Source organism: Lonchura striata, chromosome 1 (assembly GCF_050655825.1).
Source record: "Lonchura striata isolate lonStrDom1 chromosome 1, ASM5065582v1, whole genome shotgun sequence".
In the NCBI taxonomy this organism is placed as follows: domain Eukaryota; kingdom Metazoa; phylum Chordata; class Aves; order Passeriformes; family Estrildidae; genus Lonchura; species Lonchura striata.
The window spans coordinates 74,702,993-74,715,972 of NC_140703.1; positions in this window are offsets into that span (position 1 = coordinate 74,702,993).

Below are 12,980 nucleotides of genomic sequence, written 5' to 3' on the forward strand. Positions count from 1 at the left end.
CATGGATTTAGATGCAATCCAGAATTTGAAAAAGATGGTGCAACTTCATGCAAAGTAATTTTCCATAGAGAATTATCAAAAGGTTGGTAAATGTATGTTTGATAGAATTTTCTGTTTGTTCAGGGAAGCCTGTAACTTCTGACCAAGTTATATCAATTTACCTTGGTAAACCCAAGTCCCTTTATCCTGCTTTTCAAAGAAATCTGAAATACAGCTTTTTTAGGTGCCAAGTCCACTAGCCCTCCAAAGAAAAACAAATACCAGCTATACAAGTGTACAGTTTGGGGAAAGTGCTAAAAAACCTGCAATTAAAATTTAGAGATGTATGATTTTACTTGAAAGATCACAACAGAAATGGAGAGCAGATCTGAGGATTGACCACTTTATTCAATGTCTATGATTAGTACCACACCTTCTATGACATACAAATACATTTCAATTATAATTGTAGTGAACTGGGGCTCTAAATCAATTGTTTTTATTTCCATTTGAAGAGACAAAAAAATCATTACTATGTTGATACTTTCCACTAGGGTAATGACACACATGCTATTTGTATTGGCATTAACAATTTCTTGGTTTTAAAATTTTCAATTATATGTTGTTTGAAGCTTACTTCTTTTTGTAATTTTTTTGTTATAGAATAAATGATTATTAATGTTGAAATGTGACTAAGACATATTACAGATTTCACAGATTAGGGAGTAGAATCTAGGTTGGTATGTCTTATTTAGTGAAATAATTTTTTTTTTAATAATTTATTTCTAGTTAAAAAAAAGTCTTCAACATCCATATGCTGTGATACAGGCAGAATTTAGTTTTCTTATTAAAACCACTGGGTATAATCAAATCAAACCTTGTAATATTTATGTCTTCTATTACACTGATTTAAATTTTGTCTCAAAGGCATAGGAAGATTGAGGGATGAAGGAATCTTTTCTGAGTTTGTTTCATTGTATTTTCACTTAGAACATACTGTTGTCAAATGCTCTCTGGCATAGATGCCCCCAAATTAGAATTTATTACTAAGTTATGCTCTGGCATTCATCAGTTTGCATCTAAGTTGGTAATGTGATGGTGATGGTAAGATTTGAAAAAAATAAACTCTGGCTTGAAGCTAAAGTGAATGAATTTTTGTGTATCTCTTAACATTTGAAATATAAAAGAAGAAATTCTTTTTCTTCCCCAGTTTTTATGGATGATACTTCATGAAACTTTATAAAAGATGCACACTGTCTTGTTTTCATGGTATTGCTGCCCATGTTGTCCCCCCTTGGTCCTGTAACACATGAGGTGTTTAATTTCCCAACCTGTTTCCACCTCTATTCTTCTTCACCCTTGACATGACTCAACCTACATAGGTACCTTAGTCATAAAAGCCTCTCTTTATCATATCCTTTCAAATTATACTATTTCTTCTTCTATTCTGCTTCCAGATTTTCCATGACAAAGTGATCAATAACAAAGTTTAGACAGATGGTGTCTGCACCAGAAGAAACACCACAGAAAAACACTCACCATCAAGAAAAAAAAAATAAGAGTAGATATTTCTAGCATAGGCACCAACAAATTGAAATCTATTATTAAGTAAAAATTAATATAATAAATATAATAAATATAATATAATAAATATGATATGATATGATTGATATGATATGATATGATATAACATAATAAATACAATATAACATAACATAACATAACATAACATAACATAACATAACATAGCATAACAATATATAATATATTAAAAGCTTATACAGCAAAAGATCTAAAAAGGACGCATAAAATGGAGAACCCTGGTGCCCCCTCCTCAACACCATGAACAGATAAACTTTTCCTTGGAAAGCTTGGTTATTCATAGGGAAATAAATATCTCTTCTACCTGTCTGTAGACATAATCTTAGAATCTTGTTTTCCAAATGTGCATTTTCAAACCTTCCTTCCCATCCACTTTTAAAAGAAGTGGAGAAAAATCTTTTCTCTACAGCCTGCTGTTAAAAAAAGAAACCTACCAAAAAAACCAAAAAATGTGTCTTTTGACTAAAGTCTACCACTAGAGCACTTTTGCCTGCACTAAACTGCCAAGTCCCTTCCTCAATTTCCATACTATAAAGGACTTTATTTTACCACTTGAAAATATATGATTTACAAGACTAATAAGACAATCTAAGTTTTATGAATTTTCTGGGACACCTAGTGAATATACAAATGTAGCAAATTCCAGAGTAAAGACAATTATGTGACACATAACATTTAAAAATCTCTGTCTTCTGGAGATTGAAGGGTGTTATATTGCTTTGTAGAGGATATCTATTAGTGAAATGTTACTTTCAAAGAGTGATAAGGGGACTTTTCTTAACAATTTCTATTTTATGTGTGTAGTGATTGTTTTATATGCAATGCTAATGGGTCATATCTTCTTCCCTAAATAGAAATTATGAATATGCATTATGCTGTGCCTGTAATGGTTAGTGAAAGGAACAGGGATCTGCTCCAAGGCCATGTGACACTGAATGTCAATGTTATTTGGGAATAATTCCATATACAACACACAATTTTTGGAAAAATGTAGCTGCAGAATTTCAGAATGCAGCTATAGAGCTCCCCCACATTGAAGTAATATGAACCTTCAGGGGTCCTCTGAGTGCTTTTGTTCAGGCTGAAAAATATGAAAAATAAATAAAAATATGAAAAATATGGGGAAAGCAAGATACCTTTAATTTAAAAACATTTTATAGTTATGTTTGTTTGTTTGGTTTTTTTTTTTTAGAGAATAATAGAGCAACTTAAAAATGAATGTTAAAATAACCCATCAAGAAGAATATGGAATCAGTCATCACCATGTTTCTGAAGATGTCCTGGTACTCAACTCTTCTCCCCAATCCACCAGGGTGAGGGGGGAAAGAGAGGGGGTTGAGTGAGTGGCTGCCTGTTTTTTCATCTCCATCTTGGCTTAAAACTACAACACAAGAGGAAAAATTACATTTTTAAGAACAGTCCACGATTAGTGGACTGTTCAACCCCCCCTGACTCAACCCCCTTCCCTCAACCATCCAACCAACAAACCAACCAACCAACCAAAAACCCCAATGTTTTTAGCATCTCCAAATGCTATTAGTACAAATGAGTGAACATAAGTAATAGGTGGAAAATTATGAATATTTCCTCGTCTGTTGGCATTTCATAGTTTCATCATAAGTTGTTATCTTCTGAAGTGCTCTACCAAAGCTTTAGAAAAATTCTTTCAGAAAAGGACAATTTATTCACTGATACCTATATTGTATTTCTGCCATTTCTGTGTTAGCCTTGCAGTAAGGATGGAGGTATTTATGCCACAGTTTCTAACTTCTTCTGGCAAGTTTTCAAAGCTGCTTCATTGTTCCTGAACACTGTGAGCACTTTTGTGTTGTGTTCCTGTTATCTAGCTTTCCATTTCACTCAAGTTTCATTTGGTAATACAACCAAGCTGTATACTTACTACTCATTCAATTCTGGTACTTTTAAATGGTGTACATATAGTACAAGGAAATCAAAGAGATATTATGAGGAAGATAGAAGAAATACACTCATCTCCTCCACAGTCCTCAGTTTATTAATTTAATCATGGACCAATTTACATTGTCTCAAAGTACTAGAAGAGAAAAGCAGAAAGTTTTATTTCAATTTCAGAAACTACAATGAAATATTCAAATTTCTACTTGTAAAATATCTTGTTATTCAAATATCAAAAATCAAAATATTACAGACAAGAAGTTTAGGTTTACAGACTTCACACTAATAAAAAACCAAATTATAAAACAAGCAATTTGCGTAGAAGCATTGTGAAGTCCTACTGATGTTTCAACATTGTACCCAGTCTATCTTGATCTCATAGACTGTTGGTTGCTAACATTTGGACCTTCAAATAAGTTTTCTAACAGTTGTAAAGGAGAGTGAGGAATTTGTGGATTGAAAAGTGGCCGGTGGAGGAGCCCCCCTGGGTTGTAAGAGTTTACAAGATGTAACTTCCCTGGAAATTCCTTCTCTATTTAGTTATTGATTTAGTCTAATTAACAGCATCATCACTTCAATCTGAGATCCCTACATACCCATAAGAAAGGGTAGCAATAAGAATTGCCTTAAAGTGATGATGTGTAGTTTAAGAGATGATTATAAAAATGTTTAGGGATAGTTATTTTCTATGAAAGAGTAGATAAATGCTCTATAAAAACAGGAAAAATGTTTTTTTTTCCTGAACTTATATGTAGAATGGGGTAGAGAAATAAGAATTAGATTCCTTTCTCTTTAGGTAGTAAAATCAAGACAAGCAGGAATGTAATCTTAAATATTTTAAGCAATAAAACTATGTTTATCTCACTATAAAAATGTAAGATCTTGTCATAGTTTTCTTCCCTCTCTGACACTCAAAACCATTAGATTTTATCACACAATGGTGGAGGATTAAAGTTCTGAATTTAAAGGTTCTTCTTAAACTTTTCTGAAATAGAACATTAATTTTATAACAACCTTTAAAAATCTTTATGTTTAAATATGCAGCATGACTTTCTACAACTCTGTAAATTTATTGCAAATAAAAAATAGCCAGCATTTTCAGAAACTTGTGCTGGTCTTCCATAACCACCAGCACTTTCAAGGGTTCAATCTTATTTATATGGATGTCTAAGAAAATGCTGCCTAAGCTGCCCGTTATTGAAAATGCTGTGTCCAGAATTTTAACTCACTCCAAGCAATTCAACATGTCACTGCAGTCTTGAGGGAGAGCCACAGTGCAACTGCTTGTCAAATATTAGATTTGCTTTAAAATTGCTTTAATGACTTCTACGACAACATACAGTTTTGAATTTACAACCAGGGCACAGGAGTGGTAGTGGGGGTGGGAGAAGTGAGTGAGCAAAATGTGTTTTGTAACAGAAATAGACCAGTGTAATGAACAATCCCACATCATCTGTATAGGAAAATAAAAATCAGATTTTTAAAAGAGATATTGATAATTTTAATCTCTTTACAGATGAACCCTGAAAAAACTATGTTTGAAGAATCCTAAATAGAGTTTCTAAGTATGGTTGTAAGCAATAAGAGGCTCCTTGGTTGTATATCCCAGAATAGATTACTCCTCTACTAGGAAACACTTCAAGAAACAGCCATTTCCAGAAGAAATGGGCAAACATAAGAAATGGAAAAAATAGAAAGAAATGAGCAAATATGTAAATGGTTGATCTAGCTTCTTAACATATATATATAAAATATGTATATAAAAAAATGTATATATGTATGTACATGTACATATATGTGAAAAAATGTACACATACTTACATATATATGCACACACATAACAGCATGTATAGCAAGCACACTCGATACATATCCTGCAATTATTTTACTTTTTTATTTAGTTTTGTAGTGTCAGATCTTCCTTAAAATTTTTACTTTTGTGTCCTTTCATCTCTGTTCCTTTTTATACTCAATCCAGTGCTATCTACCTTCTGTATATTATTATCTTTCTTTTTCTTGATGTACAGACATTAGTCCTCTTTCAAGTGAAGGCAGTGTTATCTTAGTTTCTCAAAGACCTTGTACAGAAATATATTAATCCCTGAGAACCATATAACTACCTCAGATTGTTTCGATTTAGTGATAGATCTGAAATACAAAATTGTGCCTTTATATAATAAAAAGAATTCTGAGATAATTTTCCATCTTAGAAACTAAGTCCATAATTTTTTTTTTTTTGGTCTTACTAATAGTATAAACACACTGTCTGAGTCAAGATTATAATATTACTTAGCAGAGGTTTCATAATGCATTATACGTAACATATTTTGCATACATTTCACAGTATGCTCAGCCATAAACTACCACAAAATTGTTGCTGTTTATGTGTATTTGTAGAAGTTTTCCATAACCTTAAGTCACTGATGACTTTTTTCTTTGTTGGTTTGCTGTCAGGCGCATATATAAATGCAATGGCATGCACATGACCACAGAGTAGCTGACATACTGTACACTCATTGTTTAATATCCCAGCAACTTGCTTTGTTGAGCACTACCTTCCCTCTTGACCCCATTTGGCTATGCAATGAATGCTAATACACAGTTGAATGGAAAAGTCAGGGGGCAATCAGATACTTAGGAGACAAGAAGCTAGAGTCAGGCTGACAGGAAAGGGTAACTGCACCAGAACTGTGGTCTGTTCCATGGAATGAAGAAGATAAAGGAGAAAGTCCATCAATCAAGTTTACGTTAAGCATAAGATAAAAAGTTTTTTGTGTAATATTATCAAAATTTTTTAATTCAAAATTTCAATTCACACCAGCAGCTTAGTGCGTCACTCCTTTTTTTGCTTCATCAGGCTTCAGAAATTCTTTCAACAGGAGTAACAACAAGATGCTTTCTACTTTAAGGAATATAGCCTTCTGTGACACCTATTGGAATTTCAGCCGTTGTATGACAGTGCTGTTTAGACTGAGAAACACAGGTTTAACTAAGCAACAGAAAAAAATCCTTATGCTATTACTAGTCTTACACTTTTCCTGATGTTTGTATGATCAGGTGATGTAGAACATTATTTCATTTGGGTTTTTATTTTATATGTGAACAGAAAAAATATAAAAAATTAAAATACTACACAAGTCATAGACTTATCTGTTAAATATAAAAATCATCTTTATTTTGTGAGGAAATGAATCTTTTTGTTTTTTTGATCGACTAAAAACCCAAGGAAAATCTGCCTTCATCATTCTCTCTTACTTTTCTTACTTGTATAACTTTCTCCACATTTAGCTGGTTTAAACCACTTCCCTTAAGCTTATTCATGAATAACTTATGAGCCCATTTTGTCTCAATTTCCATATTTTTGTTTTTAATCAGTTTCTTTATCACAGTTTAGGGATGCATTTAGGCTATTTCTTACTACATTCAAAATGTTCCAGTGTGAAGTGTATATATTTCATCACTGTCTCAGTGCAACTTTAATTTAAAAATTAACACAATTTATATCAGTTTGAATGAGATTATACAAGTATTTAAATACTACTATTCTACTAGCTAAACCTAAGTATTCATTCTAACACTGTCTCCAGTTATGTATAGGTTGTCTCTGCTAAGAGCAGGAAAAACCTAGATAAGCAAAATTACTCGCTAAAATCAGAATCTGAGTCAGGATTAGAATGAGCACTTCAGCTGCCACACATTTTTTAGGCTGTTTTAATCATAAGAACTTACACTTATAGAATCACAGATTTGTAAGGGTCGGAATGAACCTCTGGAGATCATTCCAATTTCCAATTCCACATCAGGGACACCTAGATTAGGTTACACAGGAATTCATCCAGGTGGGTTTTGAATGTCTCTTGAGAGCGAGACTCCATGATGTCCCTGGGCAGCCTGTTCCAGTGCTCTACCATGTTCAATGTAAAGATGCTCTCCCTCATGCTGAGGAGAAATTTCTTGTGTTTTAGTTTATGGGCATTGCTCTCTGCCCTATTGTTTGGCACCACTGAAAGGAATCTGGCATCATATTCTTGACAGTTGCCTTTGAGATATTGGCCCTGCACAAGTCTAGTCAGCCAGCATTGCATAAACTGTGGGCCCCTGGCCACTCCTGAATCTTATGAGGTTTTCCTGATTCAAGAAACCACCCTGTGCACTGCACTAGGGCACTAAAGTGCTCCACTGCTTATTGTGCTGGCATGAGAATTGCTTACCTTGCCAACATCCCTTTCAACCATCATACTAACAAAATAATGAAGTAAAATGAGAAAAGTATAGAAAGAATAGTTACGCACAGAGTTATTTTGGACTCAGAACATTGTTGTAGAAATAAGGCCACTGCCAGCCTGCTCTGCAAAGGGCAGTCTTTGAAAAGTTTATACCAGCCATTTAAGCAGTGAATGCAAACCATATTCATAGGGTTAAGGATTCATTCCTGATCTTCTTGTGTTCGCAGTTATAAAGAGCCAGGAGAAGATTACATTAAAACTTACTTTCATTTCAAAACAATTTGATTCCTGTAGTTTGGCATAAAACATTTGTATGAAAACATACAGATCAGAATGTAAATTCAGAACAAACAGAATTGTAGAATCATCGACTATCTTGAGCTAGAAGGGGCCCACAAGGATCATTGAAAGTCCAATTCCAGGCCCTGTACAGGACAATCCCAAAAATTACACTGTGGTCCTGAGAGTATTGTTCAAATTCTTCTTGAACTCGATCAGGCTTGTGCTGTGACCATTTCCCTGTGAGTCCTGATTCAGTGCCCAGCCACCCTCTGTGCGAAGAGCCTTTTCCTAGTGTCCAAACTAAACCTCCTCTAATACAGATTCAGGCCATTCCCTTAGGTACTGTCACTGGTCACCACAGAGAAAAGATCATTGTCTGTCCCTCCTCTTCCCCTCACAAGTAAGTTGCAGACTGTGATGAGATCACCCTTCAGGCTCCCCTTCTCAAGACTGAGCAGACCAAGTGGTTTCAGCCATTCTTCATATGGCTTCCCCTCCAGACCCTTCACTATCTTTGTTACTCTTCTTTGGACACTGTTTAATAGGTTTATACCCTTCTTTTTTCTAGAAATAAATGTTAATGAAATGTCTTAAAGTTGTTGGCGGTGCTGCATCTTCAACACAGTTGTTGATGAAATGTATAACAAAAACCAATCTTTTTTACTTTTTTTCCCCTAAGATGGGAGGAGATCCATATTATTCTTAAAGTCAGCTTTACATTTCCATGTATATAGAACACCTGCTCATAATTTATGTGATTTTAAGATTTGGGTGAGAGACAAAGGAGAAATATTGGGTCTTTGAGGGCACTGGTAAACCTAAATGCCTCTGAGCAGCAAACCTGGGGCCTTCACCTACACATCCTACCCATGAGCTCAAAAGTCCCATTTCAGCCTAGGTCTTCAGTTATTATTTGTATTATTGGTGATTTCCAGCTCTGCTGTATCAGTACTGGATCCCATGGATCCTGAACTGAAGGCTATTTTCCTGGCTTGACTTCAGCTCTGTCTTGTCCCTGTGGTCCTGCCTCAATATCCCAGGGCTGTTTCTGATCTTGACTCACTTCATCAGGCCTGAACATATGCTCTCTAAGCCTGAGAATTACTAGAAAACTGTTTTTTCCAAGTGTCTGTGACCAAGGTTTTAAATCTAAATTAAGTTCCATTGAAATTATTTTGTTTGCTTTTCTGATTTCTAGATCATTTACTTGCATAGTAATATTATGCAGGAACTCTATTCTATGACTAGAAGCAATTGGGAGATATTTAAGCCCATACCAGTAGCTATTAGACTAGGAAAGCCTGGAAAATTTAATGGAAGGTTACAAAGTGTGTAGCATGATAAGGGTGGTGAAGCATGTTCAGACTAAGTAAAACTGGCAGGATAAATAGCTTTTAAATGGATGTATAACCTTTATAAAGGTTAGCTATTCATTTTTATCTGACTGAAATAAAGGCCTCTATAATTCCAGTGAGATGCAAGATACTCTGGGAAACTGACTGAAAAGAGGAGTATATTCCTCAGTACCAGAAAGATAGATTTTTTTGTTTTCAGGTGTGTCTTTTTTCAAGACATTGGTTGATTTTCTTTCTCATTCTATTCTTTGCCTCTTTTATATGAGTACATCTTGCCACTCTATATATTCTTTGAACTTTACTCATTTTCAGTGTTATTCTGACCTCTGTGACTCTCATACTTTCAAATGCTCCCAAAACTTCAACTTTCCTTCATATCTAAGCAATTAGGTAAAACATTACCAAGTTTTACACTCATTGTTAGAATTATTAACCTCAAAAATATTTCTTTTCTGAATTTATAGACATATAGTTAAGTATTATTTTTCAAATAATCTCTGTGCACATGTGTTCTATGTTCTGGACAAGATTAAGGGTTGACCTCTAAATATATACCATACAACCATCATCTCCATTATGCTTTTTCCCACTCCTCAGCTTTTTCCTCTTTTCCTGCCAAGTTCTGGTTTCTTTCATAACAAACTTAACATCTTGTCAAGAACTATGTAGCAGGACAAAAAGTCTGGGCATTTGCCCTTTTAAAATTATTAGGGACCTCTCTAATTTCCATCACCTTTCAAAAATAATAGGCAATAGCTGCACAAAGACACCTTCCACCTCTGTTATTATAGGGTGCTCTACAGGTCTGTCAATTGCAATGTGTTTTCATGAGTAAAGATTTCTTAAGTAGTCCTTGATCCTCATCCACTGCTGATATTTTTTTTCCACCAAAAACCCTTTCATTAGTCACAAAAGCCTGAGACATCTTGTTGGTGAAGACTGAGGAGAAAATGGCACATCTAGTGAGGCTTGCAAGTCCTTTTTTTCCTTTCATCTTCTACATTTAGCAAGCAAACTTAACAAAATTGTTTCACTTAGGCTTTCAGGGTTCATTTTTGAGCTTATGGTTTTCAGGATTAAAATTTCATTGGAACACTTTTTTTTTCCCTCCTTGAATTTGATTTGAATACACATCACATATAAGTTCACTTACAGAAGACTCAGATGCTTTCAGGCAAAACAAATTCATTTTGTCCTCTCACAATGCAAAAGAAAACTGCAAAATAATGCCTTTATTTTTTCTCTTGTTTTATTCTGTATATATTTTGTTTATTGTAATAATTAAAATTTGAAAGTATTTTACAAATGTGTTATTAGCAGCAGTTTTCCTCTCCATTATATTGATTACATATATAATATGTTATTTATATAGTTATACTAGCTCCAATTATGCTAGTATTACATTGCTCTATAATTTAAAATTTTGCTGTGAAGGAGAATAGTCTTAAATCTTTATAACAAATAAATGCAAGGGGTCCATTACTGTTCATTTAGATTTCTGAAAGATGTAACCAAGGAGAACATAAACCTATGTATGTGTGCTATTAAAAACTAAAACATTTTAGGGATGTAGTTATTTAATTACAAAATTATATTTGATCATGTGAGAACCTTAGGGCTAATAATTTGGAGAAATGGATTAACAGTCTCATCACATGATCATTTCCAAATTTGACATGACAGGATCTAAATTTCCATTATTGAATTAAGTATAAAATTATTATATGAATGCATAATGTGTTATTGTATTGATCTGCTTATTCATGGCAGTTTCATGGATATCATATCCATTACTGGCAAACAGAAGTTAATTTTGCCTACAGTTCAAAGCTCAGTTAAATAAATTTGAATTTTGTAGTGTTTCACATCAAGAGTATTCAGTGCTGGTACTAATGCCTGAAATGATTGAATTTCAGCTTCATGTGACATCCAGCACCATTAATCAACATCCAAGCCTTGCATTTTTTGCTATATTTAATCCTTTTTAGATTTTAATTATTATTTTTTGCTACTTTTTCCTAATCCAGATCTATGAAACAGCACTGAAGACTGTTTTTTCCACAAACATATGCAATTTTTACTTTGTGTGTATCTGAGAACTCATCTTTTCACCAGATCACTTGGTAGCCTTTACATCCATTGCTGCAAAACAGATATGAATTTGAATATGTAGGTTCTTAATCACATTTTAAAAGGGTTTAGGCATGTAGCTCTATGCAGTATTAAATATTGCCAGATCACATAAACATTGAATTTTTCATGTGATTATGATTTTTTTGAAGACATCTTCTGGCATTAGGCCTAGGTATAAATAATAATTATTATTTGGAGAAGCAGAAGATTTTTCTATTTGCTGTAGAAAATTTAGGAAATAGTACAATAGTTAATGGAAAGTTGACAAACGTTTTCAGTAAAGTCATAAATCATTGAAATGTAATTACTATGGAGGACTACACATGCTGATTTCCAGTCTTAAGGTAGAAATCTTTCATTTAAGGATGTGCTTTCATTAAGGATGTACTTTAGGATGAGTCTATCAGCTCCACCATTTAGAATTTTTATCATTTTAGATGAGTTTCTGGAAGAAAAGTTTGTAATTACATAGCAGTTATTTAGTCTTTACCTATGCACAAAGGCACAGAGCACACAGAATAAATGATTCTTAAAAAAATAAAGCCATTGTTTTTCAGCTCACACACGGAGTAAAGTTATAGATATGCAAAAGAAAATTAGGACTAATGCAAGAAAGGTAATGGAAGTGAAAAAAACCCTAGACAAAAGAAGAGAAAGATGATTATAGCTCTAGCCATATTCACAGGGATTGACCTTTTCTCCATTGAAAAGCAGTATATGTAGTAAATTTTATCTATATTATATATCTATACTTCTCCAGGGATTCATCATTATCCACATCCAGTCTTTCACTGTCTAGTCCTCAACTCTTTCTACACAAAGATAGCAATGTTAAGGCAATAACTGGGTTTACTGCCTGTCATAATTTCTGAAACTAAACTTAAGCCAATTATTCTTATGCAAATTGAGGCAGCTTGAAATTTTGGGGAAAAAAAAAAGGTACTAAACAATATCTTAAATGAACAAAGGCTGATTACATGTGAAGTTCTGCAAGAATGTTTTTGGGGTCCTATTCTGAATCACAAATTATTGAGAATTGGAATTGTAAGGATCATAGATAGAATGGTTTAGGTTGGAAGGGACCTTAAAGATGATGTAGTTACGATCACCCCTGCCATGGGCATGGACACCTTCCACTAGACCAGGTTACGCAGAGCCCTATTCAGCCTGACCTTGAACACCTCCATGGGGCAACCACAACTTTTCTAGGCAGTTTTCTGATATTGACTCAGAATATTCACAGTTTTCTCAAGGTGTTCATTGTTGGCCTGTGTGTGTATATGCACCAGTCTCAGTGTTCCATGATATAGTTTGTTTATGTATATTACATTTAATGTACAGTGTTTTTTTCATCAGTAGCCAAATGAAAATATTCAGCAAATTAATTCTGTACATGTTATTAAAGATATGTATTTAATATAGCTGAAATACATAAAAATCACAGTAACTCAGTTTCATGTGAAATTATTTTATTTAATATCCAGAGTAT